Source organism: Hippopotamus amphibius, chromosome 1, assembly GCF_030028045.1.
Source record: "Hippopotamus amphibius kiboko isolate mHipAmp2 chromosome 1, mHipAmp2.hap2, whole genome shotgun sequence".
Classification (NCBI taxonomy): Eukaryota; Metazoa; Chordata; class Mammalia; order Artiodactyla; family Hippopotamidae; genus Hippopotamus; species Hippopotamus amphibius.
The window spans coordinates 111,374,762-111,399,985 of record NC_080186.1 but is presented as its reverse complement, the minus strand read 5'-3'; the positions used below and the strand labels follow the sequence as shown (position 1 = coordinate 111,399,985).

Sequence of the window (25,224 nt, the reverse complement as noted above, 5' to 3'; positions counted from 1 at the left end):
CAAATACTCATATTAAGAAGGGATGTTTGCACATTTTTGTAGTTGTACAATTGTCTTGTCTGTGTTTTATTCCAAACACAGCTGCAGTGTGGGTCTGATAAGCTGAGAGATAATAATTGCCAACCTTGACTTCTATACTTAGTTAAAATATTATTCCAGAATAAAAAATAAGTAAAACATTTCAAAGAAATTAAAACCTCAAGGAATTTATCACTGATATATCCTTGTCAAAAGAACTGTTAAAAAAAACTGTTAAAAAGATTTACTACAGAATGGATGATTTGAGACAAGAGGATGGATTAAGACAGGAGAAGGAATGGTAAACAAAGAAATATGTGGCTAAATCTAAATGATTATTGCATTTAAAAAACAACTGTTTCTGGCAGTTAAAAAAACACAATACTAACACGTAAAACAGGAGGGAAATTGTAATTAAAGTTGTTTGAGGTTCTCATATTGTTTGGGAGGAATATGTCAAAATTTATTGGATTTATGCTTTAATTAATATTTAAGTATGTATTGTAAGGGTAGGTACCAAAATGATAGGAAAAAATAGAGTGTGTTATTTCTGAACCAAGAGGAGATAAGGGGAAATTAAAATAACAAAATAAGACTAAAACTTGATTAATTCAAAAGAAGGTAAGAAAGAAGGAGGAGAAAAGTATAAATCAGAACACCATAATAACATCATAATCCAAATTTTAAAATCAGATAATTCTCAGTGATCTGCAGAAAATGATTTTGGAAATAGGGGAAGAGTGGGACCAGAGTCAGCCATGGAACAATAAGTGGTTAGTCTTGGGATATATTTTGCAGGTAAAGCTATAGGACTTACTGATGCTCAGATACTGTTGTTGAGACAAATTTTTACTAATTTTGACAACGTCGGTTTTTAAAAGTAGATCATTTCTTTCATGATTCTCTTCCTTATAAAGCTTTAAACTAGTCTATTTTCTCTTTTTTCATGGCTCTGGATAGGAAAAGTTTCCCTTCTCTCCTGGAAGATGGTCACTAACTTGTGTTGCACACTCAGGATGATTTGGAGCAGGGTTCAGGTCCTTAGATCTTTTCCATCTCACTTACAGACCTGCCTCCTTTACCCCTTTGGAGTCATTTATATTGTAGTTTTAAGTTACTACATATTCATTCAGTATTAGGAAGCTGTAAAGAAGCTGCAGCAGGAAAGGTGATGGAATAAGCTGGATGACAGCTACTAATTTGTATACTATTTGTGCTAGGATAAAAAACATCCCACCTGTGGATGAGGGTAGAGCTACTTTTGAAAGCATAGACAAGGTTAAATGATAGGAGAAACACAGCAAGAGGGTATTATGTTGCTTTTACAATAGGGGAGCAGTCTTGGAAATGGGCTGGGAGAATTGTCATGAGGCACAATAAAACAGGTCTGCCTGGACAAGGGTAATCATAATAATAAAAGTAGTTTGAGTAATAGCATTGCTGAATATCTGCTGGTGCCAGATGCTGTGCTGAGTGATCTGCATGATAATATTTCTAGTCCTTACAACAACCCTGAAAGGTAGATTTTTATCCCCATTTAACAGATATGGAAGCTGAAGTTCAGCAACTGTCTTACAAAAGGTTTACCTAATTCAAGCCCAGATTTACCTGACTCAAAAGCCAATACTCTGTGCATTATAATGTCTTTTATAGATTCAAAGGTGGTTGATTGTGCGCCACTACTACTGAAGCCCACTAGCCTAGAGCCCGTGCTCCACAACAAGAGAAGCCTCCGCAATGAGGAGCCCGGGCACTCACTGCAAAGAGTAGCCCGCACTCATTGCAACTAGAGAAAGCCCCTGCTCAGCAATGAAGACCCAACGCAGCCAATTAATCAATCAATCAATAAATAAATGAAAAAAAAATTTTTTTAAAGGTGGCTGAGTTTAAAGGATAAAAAGGAAAACAGAAAAGATACAGATTTAGACAGGATGTGAGAGATAGTAGAACAGAGAAAACAATCTGTAGATCTTCAAATTAGAATTCTACCTAAGAGAATGGGCCTATCATTAGTAAGTAATAAGAATAGAGACAGGCTGGTATCCAGCTCTTATATACCTAAGAAGTTCAACAAAATTCTAATCTGTTTTGACTCATTTAAACTATCTTACTAAACCCTACCTTCTAGCAGTATGCTGAAAAAATAGACGATAATCATATGATAGCCTCTTTTATTTTGTGTCAAGTGGAAAAAAACAAACAAACAAGGAAACAAGATACTTTTTCAAATTCATTTCAGATAAACCCAATGATGGTTATTATGGTGTTCAGTTGCTATGGGTATAAGGGCCTACTTGATAAATTCACCATGTAATAAAAGTTTGCCTCTTTTGGCAGCTTGATATGCTTCCTTTTAAGAAGCAATGAGAATTATATAACTCATTTTCTTTCTCTTTTTAACTGTTCAGAAATCCAGAGGTAAATATAATGCTCAGTTATAGTATTTATATTAGCTTGGGTTTTTGCTCTATAGTTTTTCTAAAACTTTTGTATTTTTGATTTTGTTGTATTTGGTTACAAGTGAGGTTTTTTGTTTTGTTTTGTTTTTTTTTTTTTTGCTAGTCACTTCAAATCCCTTTTGCTAAAGAGGTTCAAATAAAAGTAAATCAGGGACTTCCCTGGTGGCGCAGTGGTTAAGAATCCACCTGCCAATGCAGGGGACACAGTTTGATCCATGGTCTGGGAAGATCCCACGTGTGCTACTGAGCAACTAAGACCCTGTGCCACAGCTACTGAGTCTGTGCTCTAGAGCCCACGAGCCACAACTACTGAAGCCCTCGCGCCTAGAGCCTATGCTCTACAACAAGAGAAGCCACCACACTGAGAAGTTCATGCGCCACTAACGATAGCCCCTGCCCACCACAAATAATAGCCTCTGCTCGCCACAACTAGAGAAAGCCTGTGCACAGCAATGAAGACCCAATGCAGCCCCTCCCCCAAACAAATAAATTAAAAAAAAATTTTTTTAAGGCCTTATAGGAGGTAAAAGACCTGTACTCAGAAAACTGTGACACTAATGAAAGAAATCAAAGACTTCACAAACAGATGGAGAGATATACCACATTCTTGGATTGGAAGAATCAACATTGTGAAAATGACTATACTAACCAAAGCAATTTACAGAATCAGTGCAATCCCTATCAAATTACCAATGGCATTTTTCACAGAACTAGAACAAGAAATTTTACAATTTGTATGGAAACACAAAAGACCCCAAATAGCCAAAGCAACCTTGAGAAGGAAAGACAGAGTTGGTGGAATCAGGCTTCCTGACTTCAAACTATACTACAAGGCTACAGTGATCAAGACAGTATGGTACTGGCACAAAAATAGAAATATAGATCAGTGGAACAGGGTAGAAAGCCCAGAGATAAACTATGGTCAACTAGCCTATGACAAAGGAGGCAAGGATATACAATGGAGAAAAGGCAGCCTCTTCAATAAGTGGTGTGGGAAAACTGGACAGCTACATGTAAAAGAATGAAATTAGAACACTCCCTAACACCATACACAAAAATAAACTCAAAATGGATTAAAGATCTAAATGTAAGGCCAGACACTATAAAACTCCCAAAGGAAAACATAAGAAGAACACTCTTCGACATAAATCACAGCAAGATATTTTTTGACCCACCTCCTAGAGTAATGGAAATAAAAACAAAAATAAATAAGTGGGACCTAATGAAACTTCAAAGCTTCTGCACAGCAAAGGAAACTATAAGCAAGACGAAAAGACAACCCTCAGGATGGGAGAAAATATTTGCAAACGAATCAACAGACAAAGGATTAATCTCCAAAATATATAAACAGTTCATCCAGCTCAATATCAAAAACACAAACAACCCAATCAAAAAATGGGCAGAAGTCTTAAATAGGCATTTCTCCAAAGAAGGCATATGGAAGGCCAAGAGGCACATGAAAAGCTGCTCAATATCACTAGTTATTAGAGAAAAGCAAATCAAAGCTATAATGAGGTATCACTTCACACCGGTCAAAATGGGCATCATCAGAAAATCTACAAACAGTAAATGCTGGAGAGGGTGTGGAGAAAAGGGAATGCTCTTGCACTGTTGGTGGCAATGTAAATTGATACAGCCACTATGGAGAACAGTATGGAGATTCCCTGCAAAACTAAAAATAGAGTTACCATATGACCCAGCAATCCCACTACTGGGCATATACCCAGAGAACACCATAATCCAAAAAGACACATGCACTCCAATGTTCACTGCAGCACTATTTACAATAGCCCGGACATGGAAGCAACCTAAATGTCCATCAAGAGATGAATGGATAAAGAAGATGTGGTACATATATACAATGGAATACTATTCAACTGTAAAAAGGAATGAAACTGGGACATTTGTAGAGACATGGATGGACCTAGAGACTGTCATACAGAGTGAGGTGAGTCAGAAAGAGAAAAACAAATATCATATATTAACACATATATGCGGAATATAGAAAAATGGTACAAATCAACCAGTTTGCAAGGCAGAAATAGAGACACAGATGTAGAGAACAAACATATGGACACTAAGTGGGGATAGCCAGGGGGGTTGGAGGGGAAGGAATTGGGAGATTGGAATTGCCATATATACATTACTAATAAGAAAAAAAAAGACCAAATTGTACACTTTAAATATATGCAGTTTATTGTATGTTAACTGTATCTCAATAAAAGTTCTTAAAAACAAAACAAAACAAAACAAGGCCTTATAGGGCTTGACTGGTGGCGCAGTGGTTAAGACTCTGTGCTCCCAATGCAGGCCCCTGTTCAGGGAACTAGATCCCACATGAGTGTTTCAACTAAGGAGCCCACCTGGTGCAACCAAATAAATAAATATTTTTTAAAAAGACTTTATTGTTGTGGAGCCAACCACCAGAGGCTCCTGGTCTCCATGGAAGTTGCCGATCTTCTAACATCTGAAGAAAGGATTATCCTTTTGACTGTGAAGGTGAGTGTAAGTAACTGAGAAGGGTAGAGCAGAGGCAGTGAAAGTAGTGAAAAAGAGAGATTAGGGTTCAAAACATATTGAGGTGTGTCTTAAGGTCCTTGAGTGTAAAGCTGCCTTCAGTGTTTCTCCGTGGCACCTTACTGACATTATGGGAAGGACAATTTTGGTGTGTGTGTAACTGTCCTGCCAAGTGCAGTACATTTAGCATTCTTGTCTCCCCTCTCCTGTCAAATGCCATCTGCATCCCCAGTCAATGTAAATGTTTAAATGCTCCTACATATTTCCAAAGGCCTCCCAGAATGTGGTACCACTCTGGTTGAGGAATACTACTAGGTATTCTCAATCCTAGGTGGTCTCACACTTCCATGACCTAAACTGGTTTAGCAGAAGTGTTTTCCTTGTATGGACTATCCTTGCTTTAGCAACATAGAGGACATTTCCATCACAAGGATCCCCCATGTAGCCACACTCATTTCCCTCCAATCTCCATCTCCACCTTAACATCTAGCAACAACTAATCTGTTCTCCATTTCTATAATTTTGTTATTTCAAGAATATTATATAAACAGGGTACAGTATGTAATGTCTGGGTATTAGCTTTTTATACTCAGAATAATTCTCCGGAGATTCATCCAAGTTGTGTGTATATCAATAGTTCCTTTTTATTGCTGAGTAGTATTCCATGCTATGAATGTACCAGTTTCTTTAACCATTCACCTGTTGAAGGACATCTGCCTTCTTTCCAGTTTTTGCTTTCACTAATAAATTTGCTATAAACATTTGTGCATAGGTTTTTGTGTGAACATTAGTTTTTGTTTCTTTGGGATAAATGCCCAGGAGTGCAAATGCTGGGTCATGTGAAAATTGCATATTTAGGATTTTTGGTAATAAATTGGCTTTTTAAAAAAGTAAACTGTTTTCCAGATTGCTTGTACCATTCTATATTCCCACAAGCAGTGTATGAGTGATCCAGTTTCTCTGCACTATTCTCACCACCAATTGAGGTTGTCATTATTTTTAATTTTAGCCATTCTGATAGGTATATAGTGATATCTAATTGTGGTTTTAATTTATATTTCCTAATAGCTAATAATGCTGAACATCTTTTCATGTGCTTATTTGCTATCTGTATATCCTCTTGGGGAAATTCCTTCATGACTTTTGATGATTTCCTCTTTGGATTGTTTTTTATGCTGTTGAGTTAGAGAGTTCTTATATATTCTAGACAATATTCCTTCATTGGGTATGTGGTTTACACATATTTTATCCCAATTAGCAGCTTGTCTTTTCATTCTCATAATAGGGTCTTTGGCAGAGCAAACATATTTAATTTTGATGAAGTCTACTATATTGATTTTTCCTTTTATGGGTTGCTTTTGGTGTCAAATCCTTGTCTAGCCTTAGATCATGAAGAGTTTCTCCCATGTTTTTTCTAAAACTTTTATAATTCACATTTAAGCTATTGATCCACTTTGGGGCTTTTTTAAATTTTTTTAAATTAATTAATTTATTTATTGGCTGCATTGGGTCTTTGTTGCTGCACGGCTTTCTCTAGTTGAGGAGAGTGGGGGCTACCCTTCGTTGTAGTGCGTGGGCCTCTCATTGCAGTGTCTTCTCTTGCTGTGGCTCTAGAGCGCCGGCTCAGTAGTTGTGGTGCACGGGCTAGTTGCTCCACGGCACATGGCATCTTCCCCAACCAGGAATCAAAACCGTGTCCCCTGCATTAGCAGGGGGATTCTTAACCACTGCGCCACCAGGGAAGTCCCCATTGATCCACTTTGGAGTTAATTTTTGAATAAGGTATGAGACTTAGGTTGAGGGCTTTGTTTGTTTGCTTTTTCTTTGTTTGCCTATGGATGTCCAGTTTCTTCAGAATATATATTGAAAAAGCTATTCTTGCCCCATTGAATTGCTTTTTCATCTTTGTAAAAAAAAATGAGTTGGCATATTTGTATGGGTCTACTGTTGGGTTCTCTGTTTTGTTTCATTGATCTGTATATTTATTTTTCTGCCAATACCATGCCATCTTTACTATTGTAGCCTTTTAATAAATCTTTAAAATGGATAAGCTGATTCCTCTCAATTCTTTTTCAAAATGTGTTTTAGCTATTCTAGTTCCTTTGCCTTTCCATGCAGGTTGTAGAATAATTTTGTCTATATCTACAAAAAATCTTGCTAGGATTTCCCCTTTACTGTTTTAAATTGTGGTAAAATACATAAAACATAAAGTTCACAATTTTAACCATTTTAAAGTGTACAATTCAGTGGCATTTAGTACCTTCAAAATGTTGTGTCTGCTATCTAGTTTCGGAATGTTTTCATCACCCCAAAAGGAAGACCTGTTCCCATTGTGAAGTCACTCCCCAACCTCTGGCAATGACTGGTCTGCTTTCTGTCTCTATGAATTGGCTCATTCTGTACATTTCATATAAACGGAATCATATGATATGTAACCTTTTGTGCCTGGCCTATTTCATTTAGTATAATGTTTTTGAGGTTCATCCAAGTTGTAGCACGTCAGAACTTCATTCTTATGTCCAAATAATATGCCATTGTATGTATATACCACAGTTTGTTTATCCATTCATTCATCAATGGACATCTGGGTTATTTCTAACTTTTGGCTATTGTGAATATCGTGCTGCTATGAATATGCATGTATAGTATTTGTTTGAGTACCTGTTTTCGGTTCTTTGGGATCTGTATACCTAGGAATGAAATTACTGGGCTGTATTCTATGTTTAACATATTGAGGAACCTCCAAACTGTGCTCCACAGCAGCTGAAACATTTTACAGTGTATTAGGGTTTCAATTTCACCTCATCCTCACCGCTTGTTATTTTCCACTTTTTAAAATTATTGCCTTTCTGCAAAGTGTGAAGTGGTATCTTGTGGTATTGATTTGCATTTCCCTAATGACTAATGGCATTAAGCATCTTTTCATGTGTTTGTTGGCCATTTGGATATCTTCTTTGGAGAAATTCTATCCAAATCATTTGCTCACTTTTTAACTAAGTTGTTTGTCTTTTTGTTGTTGAGTGGTGGCCCCTTCGTTCTTAAAGGATATTTTCGCTGGATATAGGAATCTGGGTTGACAGTTTTTTTTGAGTGCTTGGAAAAATTTGTGCCACTTCTTTTGGCCTCCCTGGTCTCTGATGAGAAATCTGCTGTCATTCAAATTGTTTATCAACTGTAGGTAAGGTGTCATTTTTCACAGGCTTCAAGATTTTTTTCTTTGTTTTTAGTTTTCAGCAATTTGACTATGATGTGTCTTGGCATGAACTTGTTTGGGTTTATCTTCTTTGGGGTTTGCTCAGCTTTTTGAATCTGTAGGTTTATCCTCTGCTAAATTTGGGCAGTTTTACTCATTACTTCTTTTGGTACTTTTTTCAGTCCTGTTCTTTTTCTCTTCTCCTTCTGGGAATCTGATGACATAAATGTTAGATCTTTTGTTATAGTCCCTGTGACGCTGCTCTTTTTTTTTTTTTATTCTATTTTCTCTGTTGTTCAGAATGAGTAATTTCCATTGTTTTATCTTTCAGTTCACTGATTCTTTCCTCTTTCCCCTCCACTCTGAGCCCAACCATTGAGGGGTTTTGTTGTTGTTGTATTTTTTAGTTATAACATTTCCATTGAGTTCTTCTTTATATCTTCTATTTCTTTGCTGAGACTTTGCTGGGACTTTCTATTTTTTCATTTGCTTCAAGCATGTTCATAGTTGCTTGTTGAAACATTTTTATAATGATTACTTTAAAATCTTTGTCAGATAATTCTATCATCTCAATCATTGAGGTATTGTCTGTTTTCATTCAAGACTTCATTCTTGATATGATGAGTGTTTTTTATTAAAGCCTGGACATTTGGGACTCTGGATCTTATTTAAACCTTCTGTTTTAGTTGACTTCTTCTGATACTAATCAGGTAGAGGAAGTGGGGGGTGAGGTGCCTTGTTACAGCCAGGTAGGTGCAGGAGTCCAGGTTCCCTGCTTAATCTCCATTTACACCTGAGGAGAGGGGCTCCTCATTACTGATGGGCAGGAGTAGGAGTTCCAGCTCCCCACACAGCCTCTACTGACACTGGGGGATAGGAGTAGCCTTGTTATCACCGGGTGCTGGTGAAAGTACGATTCTCTACCATGCTTCCTCTGATAGCAATCCAGTAGGGAAGAGGAGGAACACTTCCCTACAGGCATGCTGAGAGTGGAAGTCTAGGTACCCCATAGAACCTTTACTGGTGTGGGTAGAGGGGAGCCACAATTCTGTCTGTTGTATTTTGCTGGAGTAGAGCAGTTATTGTCTAAAAGTTTTCTATTTTGCTTGGCTACCTCTTCCCTGGTCCTTTGCCTAGAGAGAGCAGGCTTTTGTTGTTGTTATTGCAGTTTTGGTTTTGTTTGGTTTTATTTGGCTGCATCCATTGGCATTTCCAGGTTGCTGGCTTCTTCGGCTCCAAGTCTGGGATATCTGGGGCAAAAAAGAAAACCCAGGGAAATAATCGTTATGTGACTCCTTGGGTTCTGAGGCCCCTAGCTGGTCTGCCTCTTTCTCTCCATCTTTCAGAGTCTCTTATGTTTGTTCTATAAGCAATGTCCAGGGTTTTAAGTTGTATTAGCAGGCAGAATAGGGAAAAGTACATCTACTCAGTCTTCTCTGATCCATTCTGTTTTATTCACTTGTTTATTCGGTATTCCTCTAGATCGTGAATTCTTTAAGTATATTTTTGTATCTTCAGTACCTAGTCTGGCACATAATCTGTAAATGTTTCCAAAACGGAAAAAAGAAAATAGAACTTGGAATGAAGTAAATGAATTGCACTCCCCCTCATCCATCCTTAGGTGTGTGGTGCTAGGAAGAGGAGGAGGCTTAATCCTGTTCTGAATGATGAGATTTCTCCTGGTGCTTTGATGTTGAGAAAGATGCCTATCTTCAGGAGCTAATACTATTGATACTTCCTAGTTTTTCAGGTTACCAAAAGTTATCAGCAGTGGCAGAATAATTGATGAAAATGGACTGTTGACCAAAACATAAGAAGGCTGATTTCCTTTGTGATATAGGGAAATAAAATCTATTACCTTGTACCCACCCTGGATACAAGCCCAAGACATTGCTCTGAGGGTTAGATACTTTTTTTCAGCCTTTATGAGTACAGATAGCTGCCCAGTGGCAACAGAGCTAGAGTAAAAGGAAGTGGGCTTTGTTAGGCTCCTTGGTGACATATGACACCAGGATTACTTGGGTTTTGTGAAAATAAATGTTTAGCATTTAATTCCTCTTCTCCCTAGGAAGGTGGTGATTGGATGACTGGAGGATTGATACTTTCCTTAATCAACATTTTAACAGTGATACTTTGAAAGCAAAACGAAGCAACCAAAAAACCCCGAGAAACACACCATATCCTACCACTCATTTTTTCTGTGGTGACTCAATTTTTTAATTCTCTTTTTCACTTATTATCAAAGGTGTTTTCTGATGTTAGTGCCTGGGAGTGGCTTTTTAAAATTTATATTTGAACTCATGTGCAGAGAATTAATCACACTGCAGTCATCTGACCAAAAAAGGTCAGAAGGTAGGCTTTTGATTGTTTCATTTTGGGTTTTCTCAAATTTTTCTTTTGAAAAATTTCAAACCTACAAAAAGATTAAAAGAATAAAATACTGAACATTCAATTACCCTTCACCTAGAGTCATTGTTAACATTTTGCCATACTTGTTTTCTTTTCTGTCTCATATAAAACTAACTTGCATTCATTGATGGTTATGGTTTTCAAGGTTCCTTCAGTCTAGGTATGCACCCAGTTTTTTTTTTTTTTTCTTTCTCTGCACTCCCTCTCTTCCTCCTTCATATCTGAAAATTTTGAAGCTCCAAAACTCTTTCTCTTAGTCTCCTACCAGCGAGTTATGCTCAGATCCTGCTGACCACCAAGCACCCATACTCTGAGTCACTTTCACTTGTCTGTAATATTCATTTTGGCCAAAAGTTTGGCCTAAATACACACGAGATTTTAAAATTAAAAAAAAAAAAAAAAAAAAAAGGTGCTATAGGAACAGGATCTCCTAGTTACTTACACGACAACCTTTATATTCCTTAAGGAAAATTCCTGGTCAATTTGGCAAAGCCCAGCTTCAGACCTTTACTTTTCTGCTGATCCCAATTCAGGAAATCACTGAGACTACAGGAACTGAGAGTTTCCCATTTGTCTTCCGATGTTTTCTCCGGACATTTGTCTCTGGTCTTGGGAACTGCGATCGTGTGTGCTCGATCCTTCCTCAGCTCCGCGAGCCGTACTGGGGAGTTCTCTCAGGGATTTCTACTCCCGAAAAGAAATACGAGGAAGAAGTAGTTTCAACGTGGGGAAGGCCCAGTAGTCTCAAAATCTAGGTGGTTGAAACAATACACGTCACAAAAAGGGTAAGCAGAGACACACGTTGAATTAGCCTCTTATATTCTTTGCCGAGGTTTTGTGCCGTCGTCCCTGGTGGTCTAGTGGTTAGGATTCGGCGCTCTCACCGCCGCGGCCCGGGTTCGATTCCCGGTCAGGGAAGTTGTTGTTTTCTTCCTACCAATACTTTTAATGATTGACTTTGTTTCTTCTATTCAGTTCCCACATGGGTTGACCTTAGCTGAAATACAGGAAATGCGGGAAAACATGACAAAACTGGTTACAATTGTACCATCCACGGATAGCTGTTATCCAGTTTTTGAAACAGAAAATGGAATGATGCTGTCCATATGATTTTATTACCAGCTATTTTAAAGTAATATATTTCTAACACTTTCCAGTAGAAATATACTTCAGCAACACGATATTTTCTTTCAATTTAATTATTTAATTTTTGCAAAGGAAATATATTTACATGGTTTAGGATTCAAATATGAAAAAGGGCATAACTGATAAACCTAATTTTCACCTCTGCCATCTAGTTTCCTTCTAATAAGGCGACCAGTGGTAAGTTTCGTAATTATGTTGCAATGTAAGTTTATTGTAATTATAAAACATAAATATATTGTAAATGCAAGTAAATGCATACATACGTATATATTACAGTATGTTCCCCTACCTTGCACAAATGATAGAAAATTATACACACTTTTCCGAACTTTGCCTTTTTCATTTAACAATATATTTTAGAAATAGTTCCAGATTACACATGAAGAGCTTCCTCATTCTTTTCTATGGCACATAGTATTCCATTGTATTGATATTCCATAATTAATCGAACCAGCTTCCTATTGATGACACTTAGGTTCTTCTAATCCCTTGCGGCCATAAAAATAACCTTCTACATATGTCATTTTGTACGTGTGTAAATAAATGTCCAAGAATTAAAATGCTGGTTCAAAAGATACGTGCTTTTGTGGATGGGTAGTGCTAATATGCCCTCCTTAGACGTCCTGCCAATTTATACTCCCGCCACCAATGTACAATATACATATAAAAACAAAACAAAACAAAAAACCTCATGTGGATTTTCATCAAAAAGGATTTAATCAATCGTATATCTGGACTTTTAGGTGTTTCCCCACTAAAATTTTGGTTTCACAAATAACACTTTGATGAACATCTGTATGAATACATCTTTGTATATCCTTAGGTATTGCTTTGGATAAATTAATAGAAGTGGAATTACCACCTCATATCATATATTATTAGTTTAGTTAAATAATTAAATGTAAGAACTGAAACAATAAAAAAGTTAGTGGATAATTATCTCATTGGGCTGGAGAAGACTTTTTCAAGATAAAAGCAAGCACAGAAATCATAAAGGATAAAACTGACAGCTTAGACTACATAAAAACAGAAAAGAAAAAACTGCTCATCTGAAAATCCTATAAATAATATTAAAAGACAAATGGCAAACTAGTATGTCAGTAATATATATATAACATAAATACCCAATAGAAAAAATTGACAAAGCATATGATTTAGTAGGTGTCAAAACTAATATAAATAATTAGTAAGTTTATGAAAAACAATGAACCTTAATAGTAACACAGTAAATGCAAGTTAAAGTGAGACTCCAAATTTTTCTGCTGCACTTCAGTAAAGAGCAAAAGAATGATGAGATCTAGTTGACTGATGTAATTTGGTAATGCTCATTGAAAAGTGAATATTGGAGATATGGCTCCACACAGCTATTTGGCAATATGTCTCCAAAGCTTTAAAATGTGGGTGTCTTGAATGAACTGGGAGATTGGGATACCAAACTGTACACTCTAAAGATATGCAGTTTGTTGTAAAAAAATTAAAAATTAAAAATTAAAAAAACCATACAAAAAAAAAGTGGGTGTCTTTTCAATAGCAACTTTACCTTTATGCATTTGTGCTGAGGAAGTATTCTGAAATGCGTAGCGATACGTGAACAGAGATAATATGTGTACAGAGATAATATGTATACAGAGATATGGGCCTTAACACATCGGCTGGATTTCAGAGGCTCCCTTCAAAAGACAATAGATAAACTAGAATTGATTTTCCTTAAACCTCTGAAAAAACTAAAAAAACTACCACAAAATTATCAATATAATCATAGGTGAAATCGTAGAGAGCTTTTTTTCCTCGTCGTCCTTTGCCTTTGTATTGAATATTTCTCTTAACATGAACCCCTGAATGTGAGAGATTGTCGGACCAAAACACGACGACCTAGTCATAAGGAAAGAAATCAGCGTCACGCCTGTGTGCGTTGGTGGTATAGTGGTGAGCATAGCTGCCTTCCAAGCAGTTGACCCGGGTTCGATTCCCGGCCAACGCATACCTTAATTTTTTCAAATCCTCTCCGAAACTTAGAATAGGCCAAATAAGGGGAAAAAGAGGAAGAGCCTTTGACTACCCGTTCGTCCTCAAATTCAGCCTTTGGGGAGTCGCTGCGAAGGGCGAACATCCCCGTTTCCTGCAGCTACTAAGCCAAGCCCATCTGCTGGGTTTGGCCTATTGCTTCGCACTAGTTTACGATAATTGTCCTTTTGGGGGTCTTTACGGAATGTCTGAAATGGAGGCTGATCCGGATTTGTTTTTCTGAGTACTCGAAGGCGACTTAGATTTACTGAAGAGTCAGAATAAGGAAGTCAGACCAAGAATCCGAAGTTCCTGAGGGAGCGCGCCAAAGAGCGGCGAGGGAAATAAGAAAAAAAGGGAGACATCATGTCCTTTCGCAGGTCACCAGCTCCGTTTCTCTTCCGGTTCCACTATTCAGGGGACAGAAACATCAACTGCAGGGTAAAAGATGGAGACGTAAATAGGAAAATCCTCGGTTTCCCCGGGTTGGGGGGTGGGGCGCAGTGCAGGGGCCGGGGGAGGCGGCTTGATTACTTGGAGGGGAAAGAGAGAAGTGGCTTGAGGAGCGCGACTGGGGACGCGGTCCCTGAGCTGCAGACCATACTCTCAGACCTCGTCAGGACTGGGTGCGCCGCCGTCCAGCGGAGGGGGTGATGATAGCGCGGGCACCACGATATTCTGAGACCCAGATTCGGGTGTTAGGGCTTCGTGGCTGCGGGTGGAAACGTTTGAGAGTCTAACCTATGCGAATCACACGAACAAATCTGCAGCACCTGGTAGACAATCCTGTTTCAAAAGACATTAAACCCAGTTTTACCGCGCCGCTTCAGGGATGGCGCGCCGTGATCGTATAGTGGTTAGTACTCTGCGTTGTGGCCGCAGCAACCTCGGTTCGAATCCGAGTCACGGCATGTGGTAGTCCCCCCCGCTTTGGTGGCTTTCGCTTTTCTTGGAAGCTTTTATAGGTTAAATAAATTTTAAAAAAGCTTGTAATCCATCTTTGCTCCAGGCTGCATCGCAGAAGTGCAGTCTACAAATTAGATTGTCTCCACTAAGCTCACTCTGCGGCTCGCCGACCTAGGTGAATCTAACCAGCCCTGGCAGAGCCACCTCAGGGTGGTGCGCAGTGCCTCGGGGCTGCTAGGAAGGCCTGCCTTCACGTGAGCAGAAGAGAGAGCCCTTCGCTTGTGACTCCCGAACCCAGCGCCTCTTCCAGAGGTTAATGAACGTTTTGGAAAATGGAGTGAAATCTCCCGCCAGCGCCTACGCCTGAGGCTCTAAATCCCACCAGACTTTACATCACAGTGGGACCTTCAGGTCACCTAAAATTTTAGTATATAAAAACAAAATCGTGCCCCAAATGAATAGTCAATTGGACCTATTTTCCGAGTGACACGTCCCTCGGCCCCACCCCCACCCCCTGCCCTGGTGGTCACGGTTTAGAGGGAAAAAGGCTGTCGGACTGATAAGAAGGAAGAAGGAGCCTGCAGTACCAAGGTCCCGGGAGCACAAGTCCCTGCGCCCCTCCTACTTCCCGCGGCAGTTTGACTCTTTCGCCTCCTCTTCAGGATTCCGGTCCCAGAAACCCGGTTCTCAAAAGAATTTGCTGTCCAAAAAGTCGCAAAACCTGTCTAAAAAGAATTTGAAGAAACGTCGAGGTTTCAGGACTCGTGATTCCCGCGTCCTCGGCAAGCCCGCCTGGCCCCGCGCAGTCCCACCACTCTCGAAGCCTGGAGTTTCTTGGTGGTAATAGTGTGCTACTGAGTTTGAAATCCTAGAGCCCGAGAATTCTTTGAAACTAAGTAGTGTTTATCCTTGACAGTGCAGGTTGTCTCTTGAAGAAAAGTATATGTCTCTAGGAAGACCGCCCTAAACCAGCGCCCGGCTAGCTCAGTCGGTAGAGCATGAGACTCTTAATCTCAGGGTCGTGGGTTCGAGCCCCACGTTGGGCGGCGGGACTTCCCTGTTTTTTCACCGCAGCGGTTTATTTTTGTTTTTATTGAATCTTCTTTTGTTAGCTACCAGCTGAACCAGCAGCTTCTGCTGAACCAGCAGCTTCTAAATAGGCCATTATGGTCACTGTCATTTTAAACTTCGGTAAATTATTCTACAAATCGCCTTTATTCGCCCCAAATTTACCAAAGAAGAGGAATTCGGGCTACCAATTCCAGCGTCTCAGGGTGAGACCAGGGGTCCCAGATCTACGGCTGCCCAAACCCAGGCTCCTTCGAGGGCCGAGTCCGGAATTCGCGGGGCTCCCCCTTCGTCCTGCCTCGATTCTGCTCCATCGAGAGGACCAAACGGAAACCCTTTCGTTCTCTTCTCGTCAGTGAGAAATTTTGGATGAGGTTTTGAAGTGCCTTCTTAGGTAGTTAAAATGTTCTCCATGAGGTGCTAAGCAGCGTGCCTTTGCTTTTTAGGTTTTGAAACGTTCATCCGCCTCAAAGGACTGTAAAATACAACTCATTTAGGGAGATCTCGAAACGGAAAAGAGGAGAGGGCCCTGGCAAAGCAGCTGGAGAGCAGGGACGCGGAAGAGCAAAGCAAGGGGGAAGCAGGGTAGGAAGCAGAGGGAGGAGCGAGGACTGCAGCCCGAAGCTGGCAGGTGGGGAGTCTGCAGCTCGGGCTCCTCGGATGCACGCAGGCGGACTCTCCCTAGCGCTGCGCCCCAGCGTTTCGAGTATGGATCGACTGGAGAACTTTGTTCTACCCCGAAAGCCTAAAGCTGTTTGCCTGATATTTGTTCCCGATAAATCTGCCATTCAGTGTTGGGATGGGTGGTGGGAGTAAAGTGGGTTTTCAAAGTGAGTGGAAGCCGAGTTTGGCACCAGTCATCTGGCTTCTCCACCGCAACGCGGACATTCCGTTTTAACTCCTCATACAGATCTTTCCCACCTCACCCTAAGGATCATTTACCAGTCCTATTTTTTTTTTTTAAAGTTTGTAAATGTGCTTTAGTCTCCTTTACATATCCCGCCAACCATCTCCAAAATCATCAATACACTAGCCAATTATCCTCAAGGGGTTGTGCCAGGATAAACATCACCAGCATCACCTGGAAACTTTTGAGAAACGGTAATTCTCAAGCCCCACCTCAGACCTACAGATTCAGAAACTCTGGGGGTGAGCCCAGCAATCTGAGACTTGAGTTCTCCAGGTGTTTAGATAAATGCTCAAGTTCAGGAACCACTGTATTAGGGCAACTTCCCTTCCTATCAATCAGGATGTACCGTTTTCTTGGGTAGGAGACTCAACGTCCTAAAGACAGCACCTCTCCTTAACTTGGTGTCTGAATTTAACATAGTTTTCTTTAAAATATCAGAAATACTTTTTTTCTTTTTTGTTCAAACTGGACAATATAATTCTAAAGTTTAAATGGAAAAATAACAAGCAGTAATATTCAAGGAAATTCTTTTTTAAAAAGAACAATAAGGAAGGATTAACCCTATGAAATATTAAAATGCCATAAATTATAATGATTAAAACAGTAAAGTATCATGTAGGAATAAACAACAATCAATGGGAAAGCATAGAGTCCAGAAATAGACCAGAATACATAAAGAAATGTAATATATTAGAAAGAGGGACTCCAATGAACAAATTTTTAATAACTAGGTAGCTGTCAGGAAAAAATAATGGTCAATGAATATCATACCCTTTACATAAGGGTAAATTCCAAATTGGTCAAAGATTTAAATAATAATGAAAAGGAACATAAAAGTTCTTGTAGACACATGAAAGAATTATTTTATTATCTTGGGGGGGGTGTGCGTGTGTGTGTGAAAAAGGCTGTTCTAACTATGACACAAAGTCAGAAGTCCTGAGAGAAAATATTGATCAGTTTGATTATCTAAATCAAATGGAATCTGCATAAGCAAAGTTCAAAGACAAATGACAGTGTGGGGAAGTATTTGCAACTCACATTGTGTTAAAAATCCTCCATTTTGAGTTAATGCTTTGGTGTATCAACATCCTTCTCACAGCCCTAAACGTGAATGCACACTCAAAAACAGCCGAAACCCCTTGATAAGCAACCCAACCCCCGGACTCTAACTTTCCCCTCCTCCGTCCTCTTCTTCCCGTCTCTCCCTGTTGCTCCCTCCTCCTCTTTCCTTCCTCTCTTTCCCCATCTTGGTTTGCTTTCCTTAGATCCCACTCAGGATCCCAGTGAAGGCTTCCGCCCACAGGTCCTGACTCTCACTGCTCCCCACCTGTTCAATTGAATACCCTGTCAGTTGGGCTCCTGTGCAGCCCTGCAAATGCCCCCGGTGCTCCCACCCCATCTGGACCTGTGAGCACAATAAACTTATAAACTTCTCTTCTGGTTTTCTTCCCTTCCTGTGGTTGCACCAAATTTACTACATCATGCTAGACATCTACATTCTTAGAACACACATTATATACAAAAGGCTAATTTCCCTAATATCTACAGAACTATCAGCCAATAAGAAGTAAAACCAATAACCCAATAAAAAGTAGCAAACATGTAAAGAATAGAAAATATAAAAGGCTATTGCCCATATGAAAAGATACTTAATATTCAACACTACTATTAATGAAAGTGGTACAATTTAAAACTAAGTTGAAATAACATTTTTGTCTATAAGGAATGGTAATTTTTTTTTAAGTTTAATGTGTTGGAGAGGTAATAAATATTGTAAAGAGAGGGTAAATTGGTACAAGTTCTACAGGGTGCTTTTTGAACACTATCTATCAAAAATTTAAATAAACTTTTTTTTTAACTTCAGCAATCCACATTTAGAAGTTTATCCTACAGATATACAATGGAGAAAAGATAGCCTCTTCAATAAGTGGTGCTGGGGAAACTGGACAGCTGCATGTAAGAGAATGAAATTAGAACACTTCTTAACACCATACACAAAAATAAACTCAAAATGGATTAAAGATCTAAATGTAAGGCTAGACACTATAAAACTCCTAAAGGAAAACATAGGAAGAATACTCTTTGACTTAAATCACAGAAAGATCTTTTTTGACTCACCTCCTAGAGTAATGGAAATAAAAACAAAAATAAATAAGTGGGACCTAACGAAACTTCAAAGCTTCTGCACAGCAAAGGAAACTATAAGCAAGACGAAAAGACAACCCTCAGGATGGGAGAAAATATTTGCAAACGAATCAACAGACAAAGGATTAATCTCCAAAATATATAAACAGTTCATCCAGCTCAATATCAAAAACACAAACAACCCAATCAAAAAATGGGCAGAAGTCTTAAATAGGCATTTCTCCAAAGAAGGCATATGGAGGGCCAAGAGGCACATGAAAAGCTGCTCAACATCACTAGTTATTAGAGAAAAGCAAATCAAAACTATAATGAGGTATCACTTCACACCGGTCAAAATGGGCATCATCAGAAAATCTACAAACAGTAAATGCTGGAGAGGGTGTGGAGAAAAGGGAATGCTCTTGCACTGTTGGTGGCAATGTAAATTGATACAGCCACTATGGAGAACAGTATGGAGATTCCCTGCAAAACTAAAAATAGAGTTACCATATGACCCAGCAATCCCACTACTGGGCATATACCCAGAGAACACCATAATCCAAAAAGACACATGCACTCCAATGTTCACTGCAGCACTATTTACAATAGCCCGGACATGGAAGCAACCTAAATGTCCATCAAGAGATGAATGGATAAAGAAGATGTGGTACATATATACAATGGAATACTATTCAACTGTAAAAAGGAATGAAACTGGGACATTTGTAGAGACATGGATGGACCTAGAGACTGTCATACAGAGTGAGGTGAGTCAGAAAGAGAAAAACAAATATCGTATATTAACACATATATGCAGAATATAGAAAAATGGTACAAATCAACCAGTTTGCAAGGCAGAAATAGAGACACAGATGTAGAGAACAAACATATGGACACCAAGTGGGGAAAACGGGCAGGGGCCAGGGTGGTGGGGGTTGTGGTGGGATGAATTGGGAGACTGGGATTGCCATACATACATTACAAATGAGAAAAAAAAATCAAATTGTACACTCTAAATATACACAGTTTATTGTATGTTAACTGTATCTCAATAAAAGTTCTTAAAGGAAAAAAAATTTATCCTACAATATACCTATACATATGTGAAATTGTGTGTACAAAGTTATTCATGGAGCACTTCTTATTAAGCAAAAGATTGGAAACTCTCTTAATGTCCATCAGTTTCAGGGGTGACTAAAGAAATGACAGTACAACCATACAATTAAATATAGTTCAACTAGCCATAAAAAAGAATGAGGAAGCTCTTGAGGGCAGATTTCCAGAAATTGGTTATAGTTCAGTAATAAATACAAGGAAAACTAAGCAAATGGAAAAGTAACATCATTGTTACTGCCAAGGGAAAAATATATTCAAAAAGTGATCATGTCAAATTATGTGGCTTCTCTGTTAATAGTTTATATATTAAAAATAATAATCATTGATCTCATCAAAATTATCATATGTGTGTATATTAGGGTTCCCCAGAGAAACAGAACCAGTAGAAGATACACACATATGTATATAGAGGTTTCATTTAAGGAACTGACTCGTGTTATTGTGGTGGATGGTAAATCAAAATCTTCAGGGTAGGCCAACAGGCTGGAAACCCAGGGAAGAACTGATGTTGTAACTCTAATCTGAAAGCAGAGTCTCAGGCAGAATTCCCCCTTCCTCTGAGGACCTCAGTCTTTTTCTCTTAAGGTCTTCAATGGATTGGATGAGTAAGCTGATTACCCACTCACGTTATGGAGGGTCATCTGCTTTACTCAGTATCTACTGATTTAAATGTTAATCTCATCTAAAAAATACCTTCACAGGAACATCTAGACTGATGTTTGACCAAATATCTGGGTACCATGGCCTAGCCAGGTTGACACATAAAATTAACCATCACAGTTGGGAAGATGGAGGAGTGGGAAATGTTGCGGGGAGTAGGGGGGGGGGAGTAAGAATAGGGGGAGAATGCAAAAGAGAGATAGAGCGCCGAAAATTAGAAAATCAAGAATTAACAGTATTTGTTTACAGAGACAGAGATGAATAACCAATCACTGATTAAAAGAATTTAAAGTAGTTATTTCTAGGGAGCAAGAAATGGGGGAGATGTCCAGGGGACTGTTGGTTTTCATTACCAAGTTTATGAGTGTTTGACTCTCTGAACTATGTGCATATATGAGCTCAATAAAAATAAAAACTAAATAAAAAAAGCTTTTTGTATGTTGTAGTTTTTCAAGTATTTTACCAGTTTGTTGTCTTTTGAATTTTGTAGGGGAATGGCTCAGCTGTGGCACCCAGGTGACTTTGTATGTATTTGCACAGGCCACACAGGAAAAGGTTTGAGCTGAAACTATACTGAATCTTACCACATGGCAGGGCACCTTGTGATCGTCCCAGAGCAAGAGAGGATAGGAGGCTTGTGAAGAGTGGCTAGGAGACAGTTTTCATTCCCATCCCTGTCTACCCTGGGACAGTTTCTTATTGCCTTCCAGGTTCTAATCACATATAAGGCATTCTGCTCACCTCCTCGCCCCTTCCCTGTGGACAGCTGCAGACTGTGAAATCACTTAGCTGCTGTCTAGAACTGGCTGCTCAATAACAGGGTATCCCACAACTTGCACTGTGGTCACTGACCCCTTTTGTTTCAGTGTCATCCCTTTGGATGTGTGGGGTGAGGACCCAGGAAGTCTACCTTCAACTACTCTTCCTTTTGCTGTCTATGTAAGTAATAAATTGTATGAATCTGTCTTGTTGTATCTTTATTTCTTTATATCTTGTTCTATCTTTATGGGCTGAATCACTCAGGCCTTGGCTTTGCCACATGTTGAGTGCTTGATTTATTTACTTCTTTTTTTTTAAGCTAAACAAATTCTTAAACTTTTAATGTAGCTAAATGTATGAATCTTTTCGCTTAGGGATTTTGAGTTTTATATCATGCTTAGAAAGGATTTTCCCTACAAGGCTGTAAAAATTTTATTAGGGGTATTTTTTGAAGGAAGAAAGGTGTAATTATTCTTCTGCTAATGAGTAGAACAGAGATGCAATGAGCTCTCATTGCATAGTGGCACATTCCCTGAGGCTCTCTGAAACCCAGACCTGCTGAGGATTGAGAGGGTTTCCTGGGACCTGCCAACTCAGAATTCCTGGACTCTAAGAGGGAGATGTAGCCCCTAAACAGATGGTGTGACATCCCAGGCCTAGCAACGGTGGAGAGCGATCACTAGGCCTGATTGGGCTGAGAGCTGTTCCTGGAACCTGGGAAAGTGATAGTTGTAGATAAGGCTGAAACTGTAGTAGAGTGCCACTAAACAATAACTGTGGTCTTAGGGGGTGGCAGAAAACACAACAACTGCCAACCTGCAGGAAATAATTACCCTGACCTCATATTCCTCCCACCCTCCCATTCCCAGTCAGTGGATCCCTTGGCTGTAGCCAACAAGAAGCCAGTGGGCAGAGAAGCCCTTTTGCACAGTTCAAAAAAATTAACTTTCTGGGGTATATAATAGGGTGGATAATTATGAGAATATATCTGGAGGGACAAATACAAAATACCTAGCAATTTTCATTCTTGAGATTAAAAAAAAAATCCAATATACTCCCTCTCCTCCACTCACACTGCTTACCCTATTGTTAACATCTTGCACTGGTGTGGTATATTTCTTACAGTTGATGAACCAATATCGATTCATTATTATTAAGTAAAGTTCATAGTTTCCATTAGGGTTCATGCTTTGTGTTGTATAGTTCTATTCTTGAGATGTTAATTGTGAAAGCATCTCATTAGCTGCATTTTGGTGTCAAATAGGTTTTTGAAAAAGAAAGTTTTGTATTTCCTGAATTCTTTTATTTATTTGAGAATATCTGTTTGTTGTCTTTAGACCTGTATGATATCTGGACTGGAGATATGCATGTATGTATTTGGTTCAATCTTTTTTCCCTCTGATCATTATAAACCCTAGGTTAAATTTTCCTCCAACCATTGTTTGTCAGAACCTTATTTTCTTGCCAGAGCTTTCCAACTTCATTAAAGCAAAGCTCTGTAACTGGTGTGTTTTACACACCATAGCTAGATTCTCTCTTCCACAAAACTAGTGGTAATGTGACTGATATTTCAAACTACAGGTTTTAGTTTTTTTCTTTCCGTTTTTGGCTGTTTGTTGGATTAATATCTGTGAGCTTCTAGCTCAGATCAGACAAGCAGACAAGGGAAGAAATAAGCAAAAGAAAATCCTGTGGAAACTCTGGATGATGATGCTTTAAGAAGTTCATAAAGATTTTTACCTGCCCAAGCTCCCAGAGGAAAAGTTGTGACTGTGGGTTAATGGCCTGCCTTGTGGCTTCAGCATCCTATAGTCAAGTTTGAGTTACAGCAGGTGAATACAGCCTGGTTTGTCCAAGGTTTTTAATATACACGTATAAAGTAGGTGAATACTTTGTTATAAAAGTAATAAAGTCATGCTTGTTGACTATTGAAAATAAAATTATTTATTAAAAACCATCAGGTTGGTATTTGTTAGGTCTTTAGGAACTGTAAACTTGAGTAGTGAAGGTGAGAATTTTCTCAATATAGGTACCTTTCTATAATTCCTTGATTTTCTGTACACACACACACACATATACAATACCTCCAGGAAGAAAAGGTAAAAGAACTACAGGACAAGTTCTTTCCCACCTTCAGGTGACTGTTAAGTCTGTACAGTCTGGTCAACATGAAGGCATTTTAGACACGTGAGAAATGTCTCTTTATGTTACCACCTATTCTGCACTGAATGTTGGTGTCCCTCCCAAATTCATATGTTGAAGTCCTAACTCCTCAATGTAATGGTATTAGAAGGTGGAGCCTTTGGGGAGGTAATTAGGTTTAGATGAGTTCATGAGGGTGACCCCCCCATGCTGGGATTAGTGTCCTTATAAAAACAGAGGAGACACCAGAGTTCCCTTTCTCTGCCACGTGAGGATGCAGTTAGAAGGAGGCCTTCTGCAAGCCAGGAAGAAGGCCCTCACCAAGAACTGAATCTGTCAGCACCCTGATCTTGGCTTCCAGAACCGTGAGAGGTGGCTAACAGATAACCTAAAGGTGCAAGTAGCTAGCATGGACTTCGATGAAGTAAAAGGTGACGTCCCTGGGTGGGCTCGAACCACCAACCTTTCGGTTAACAGCCGAACGCGCTAACCGATTGCGCCACAGAGACACGAAAACTCTGTCCTCTAACCGCACTTCCTGATCCCAGAAATTGCTTTTCAACCTCTGGCTGGGGACATTTTCAGACTCTTATATTTCGGAAGCCGGGGATGCGCGCGGGAGACATGGAAGCCAACGGTAGGTGTCTTTGGGCACGTTTGGACATCGGTAGTCCCGAGCGGCAGATCTACGGCCTTCCCACCTGCTCCCCGCCTCAACAACCGCCAGGCTCCAGGTGACGACCGCAGCCTCTCCCGCTGAAGTCGTCCAGGTTACCATGCTTAGCTCCGCCTCACCCGCAACGCTCGCAGTGAGTCCCCTCAGGAGCCGGGGGGCGCGCGTGCGAAGGACAGGAACCGGCCCCCACTGCGCTGCCCACGCTCTATGTGCCTCTAGATGTGGGCTGCGACTCGCAGGACCTCACAATTGCTCGCGCTGCGGCCCGTCCTCCAGGGAGGGCCTCGCACCTAGGAGGCACTGAATACACGCCCGCTGAAGGAAGCATTCTGCCTCAGGGTCCTAGGCGGCCAAGAATTCCAGTGTGTGCTTTACGTGTTTAGGCCTACGAGGAACTGCGGAAACGGAAGCCTGGAAAGGTTTCTCAGAGCTGGAGGCGCTTTTACTCCCACAGCGGACTGAGAACACCGCCAAAGGCTCGAAGTTGCACACGTGCGCCCTGGGACCGAACTGAGTTCCCCCACCCTAGACTGCGACTCAGCTTCGGTCTGGGGTCGTCCGACCTGAGGGGTTGAACGGGGAGAGCTGAAGAAGAGAAGAAAGCGAGTGGGGATGGAGGCAGCCCAGTGAGGGGCTGGGAGGGAGCGAGCTTAGTGCTCTGGCCACTGAAGGAAAAGGCCAAAGGAAACGGAAAATGCCTATTTTCGTTAAATAACTTTGATCACCCTCCCTCTGCATGCTCTTTGTCGGCCACCGCGCTGGCCATGATTGTGTGCTGTTGGATGGTCTCGAATCGGAATGACTGAGGTTCCCCTTTGAAATGCTCGGTTAAAGACCGCAACGCCTTGAGGTGCACCGAGTCCAGACCTCGGAGCCGGGGCGGGGCGCCCGCGGCCCCGCGCGGTAGGGGGCGCACCATCCCCTGCTCGCCGCGGGACGCGAGGAAACGCCACTAACAGTCCCCCGGCGGGGCTGGCGGGAGGGGGGGGGGACTTCGACTCCGCCCCAGCCCTCCGCGGCCGGGAGTCGGCTGCGCGCCCTCTCTCCCCCCTCGCCCCGTGCCTTGCGGAGGCCAATGCTGAAGAATGTTACCCACCGTGTGTACTGTCAAGTAGAT

At 40.3% G+C, this 25,224-nt stretch overlaps 5 non-coding genes across 5 annotated transcripts; 4 read left to right on the top strand and 1 right to left on the bottom strand.

Annotated features, from left to right (window-relative positions):
* The first annotated feature begins 11,442 nt into the window (after positions 1 to 11,442).
* Positions 11,443 to 11,514, top strand: TRNAE-CUC (transfer RNA glutamic acid (anticodon CUC)). Its single transcript has one exon. It is a non-coding gene; the product is annotated as a tRNA-Glu (tRNA).
* Positions 11,515 to 13,651: 2,137 nt separating this feature from the next.
* On the top strand, positions 13,652 to 13,723 carry TRNAG-UCC (transfer RNA glycine (anticodon UCC)). The gene has a single exon. It is a non-coding gene; the product is annotated as a tRNA-Gly (tRNA).
* Positions 13,724 to 14,585: 862 nt separating this feature from the next.
* Positions 14,586 to 14,657, top strand: TRNAH-GUG (transfer RNA histidin (anticodon GUG)). Its single transcript has one exon. It is a non-coding gene; the product is annotated as a tRNA-His (tRNA).
* Positions 14,658 to 15,625: 968 nt separating this feature from the next.
* TRNAK-CUU (transfer RNA lysine (anticodon CUU)) lies at positions 15,626 to 15,698 on the top strand. The gene has a single exon. It is a non-coding gene; the product is annotated as a tRNA-Lys (tRNA).
* Positions 15,699 to 23,866: 8,168 nt separating this feature from the next.
* Positions 23,867 to 23,940, bottom strand: TRNAN-GUU (transfer RNA asparagine (anticodon GUU)). Its single transcript has one exon. It is a non-coding gene; the product is annotated as a tRNA-Asn (tRNA).
* Between the last annotated feature and the right edge of the window lie 1,284 nt (positions 23,941 to 25,224).